Source organism: Microtus ochrogaster (assembly GCF_000317375.1).
Source record: "Microtus ochrogaster isolate Prairie Vole_2 chromosome 14 unlocalized genomic scaffold, MicOch1.0 chr14_random_2, whole genome shotgun sequence".
Classification (NCBI taxonomy): Eukaryota; Metazoa; Chordata; class Mammalia; order Rodentia; family Cricetidae; genus Microtus; species Microtus ochrogaster.
The window spans coordinates 13,287,099-13,290,580 of record NW_004949097.1 but is presented as its reverse complement, the minus strand read 5'-3'; the positions used below and the strand labels follow the sequence as shown (position 1 = coordinate 13,290,580).

The 3,482-nt window shown below is 48.2% G+C and overlaps 1 protein-coding gene across 2 annotated transcripts in view; it reads right to left on the bottom strand.

The window, feature by feature from the left end:
• The window catches only part of Arntl2 (aryl hydrocarbon receptor nuclear translocator like 2), a 43,420-nt gene that overhangs the window by 30,319 nt on the left and 9,619 nt on the right, over positions 1–3,482 (bottom strand). The window lies entirely within an intron of this gene.

Sequence of the window (3,482 nt, the reverse complement as noted above, 5' to 3'; positions counted from 1 at the left end):
CACCACCATCATCATCACCACCATCATCATCATCACCACCACCATCACCACCATCATCATCACCACCACCATCATCATCATCACCATCATCACCATCACCATTATCATCATCACCACCACCACCATCATCATCACCACCACCATCATCACCATCATCACCATCATCATTATCATCACCACCATCATCATCATCACATCACCATCATCACCACCACCATCATCATCACCATCATTACCATCATCATCACCACCATCATCATCATCACCATTATCATCATCATCACCACCACCATTACCATCATCATCATCACCACCATCATCATCACCACCATCATCACCATCACCACCACCATCACTATCGGGGTACCTGCCGCAGCACACAGACGGGGTTCAGACAACAGCTCTGTGGAGTCGGGGCCTTTCCAGCTTTCACAGGATCTAAAACTTAGGTTGTCAGGTTGAGGTCTTTGCCCCTGAACACCCCGCCATCTTGGAGGTCTTCACTCCCCTCTGGCTTCTGTGGTCCTGCTTCTCTTCCTGCTTGGTTCTCCTTGCTCAGCCCAGCACCTTAGACTCAGCTTCCCTTTTCCCTAAATATTGGTGTCATCACAATCCTCTGCTTGGTCCCTGTCTCCCAAGATGCAGAGCGCCCTAGGAGAACGCACCCTTCCTAGGTTCCGTGGTTCCCAGAGGCAGAGCGCCCTAGGAGAACGCCCCCTTCCTAGGCTCCGTGGTTCCCAGACAGAGGCAGAGCACCCTAGGAGAACGCCCCCTTCCTAAGGCTCTGTGGCTCCCTGGTTTGTCATTACCTTCTCCCTCCAGCCTTTGGAAGCAGTTCAGCCCCTGAACACTTCCCAAGAAATCTGCAACTAAAGAAAATCCAAACCATAATCATCCCTCATCTGCCCTGTCAGACTCCTCCTCCAGTCCTGCGAGCTCCTCCCTCCATGTGGTGGCCCTTGGCTGGTGGCACATGGAGATTTATCCTCAACCTGTTCTTTTCCTCAAAGGGTCAAACAGTCATGAAACTTGGTAGAATATATATATACATATATATATATCTATATATATATATATATATATATATATATATATATATATATAACTCCATAGTTGCGTTTCTTTCTCTTCAGCCCCCACCAACTCTGGGGCCTTGCGCTGCCCACAAAGCCCTTTAAACTGAGCTTCCTCTTGATGTTTTCCTCAGCTGGTTTGTGCTATCTACACTTGAAGACTTGCCATTCAACAATCTTCACCCATTGGATATTGCTCTCCTTCTAAAACACAATTGGCCTCATCTGCTTCTCCATCTCTTAACTCCACGAGTTGTCACATAATAGGTTTTGTTTTCTGGCGAGGGGGGGGGGGAGTTGTTTCTTTGAGGACTAGAGAAATGGCTCAGTGATTAAGACCTTTGCTGTTCTTGTTCACAGGTGACTCACAACTGCCTGTAAGTGTAGGGATAAGTCCCGCCCCTTAGGGGGCGTGTTCACCTCGGGCTAATGTTTGCATATAAATTTGGCGAGCGTGCTCCCAGCCGCTTCTGCTTTCCTGGTCTCTGCAGAACGGTGGTTCTGTAAGTCTATTAAAACTGTATATATATATATTTTTACAATCTGTCTGCATTCGTTTACGCCGTTACATGTAAGTCCAGTTCCAGGGATCTGACACCCTCTTCTGGCCTCTGTGGGAACTGCACACATGGGGTGCACATATATACATTCAGACAAACACTTATATACATAAATCTTTTTTTAAAATATTTTCTTATTTGTTTCTGTGAGTGTGTGTGTGTGTTGTGTGTATGTGCAGGTTGGAGGCCAGGAAGAGGACATCAGATTCCTTGGAGCTGGAGTTACAGGCAGCTGTGACTCACTTATAGGTTCTAAGATCCAAACTCGGATCCTTAGAAAAAGCAACAAGTGTTCTTAACTGCTGAGATATCTCTTTATCCTACATAGTAGGTTCTTAATAAATCTTGAGTGACTACATAGCACAAGACCTTGGCCACAGCCCCTTTGAGAGAATCATCTCTCCATCCAAAGCCGGAAGTGTTCTTGATGAAAGAAGACAGGTGAGGGGCTCAGGGGAAGGTTTCCCACCGTGGTTCCTGCCATGGATTCTGACCAGGAAGGAAGGAGGCCTTGGCTCACCCCTGGGATGGTGCAGCTCACTGTCACCTAACAGGACTTGGAATAACCTAGGAGACACCCTCCAGCTCGTCTACAAGACTATTCCTGGAAAGGGTTAACTGAGGAAGGAAAACCCTCTCTGAATTATGCAATTCAAGGCCAGCCTGAGCTACAAGGGCCATATAGTAAGTTCTAGCCTAGATAGTGTTACATATAGAAATTGAGTCTCAAAAAGCAAAAAAGACCAAAAACCAAAACAAAACAAAAAAGCTACACACACACACACACACACACTCACACACACTCATACACACTCACACACACACTCTCATATACACGCACACTCACACTCTCATACACACTCACACGCACACACACTCACGCACACTTTCACACACTCTCACACACGCACACACACTCACACACATGCACACACACTCTCACACACGCACACACACACTCACACACACACACATGCACACACACTCTCACACACATGGACACACACTAACACACACACTCACACACACTCGCACACACTCGCGCACACTCGCGCACACACGCACACACACTCGCACACACGCACACACTCACACTCACACACACTCACACACACACGCACACACACTCTCTCACACACACACTCTCACACACACGCACACACTCACACACACTCACACACACTCTCACACACACACTCACGCACACACACACTCATACACACTCACGCATATGCACACAGAGTCTCATACACACGCACACACACTCACGCACACTTTCACTCTCACACACATACTCTCAGACACGTACACACACTCACGCACACACACACACACGCACACCTGGTAGGAACTCTCATTTGTTATCAGCTGATATCTCCAGATGAAGGTAGCTGTCCTTGGCCAGCTGCCCTTATCCTGTACACCTTGTTAACGGGAGAAGTAGAGAATACAGAGTCAGCCAGGAAGAAATCTCCCAGTCATAAGCGACTGACCGGAGCTTACGGTTGGACCACACCGGTATCACTGTCCTGGGGACCAAAGCTGAAAGATGGAGGGTCCTGGTGAGAACCAGTTTAAACAGACCTGGGAAGCCTGTTCGTACTGTCCTCTCTAACTCAGAAGCCGCCTTTCTGGGAGGGTGGGAAACTGACCCCAGCTTTCCCACTCCCACACAGCGCTATCCCAAGAGTTGTCCAAATGGTTTCACTGTATAAACCTAGCTTTGGGGGGGGTTAATGAAAGCATCTCAGGCTACAAGGTGCATAGGAGAGAGGGGCAGGTTGAAGAATGGCTCAGTGGTAGAGCCCCTGCAGTGAGGATAGGGGTGTGGCTCAGTGGTAGAGCCCCT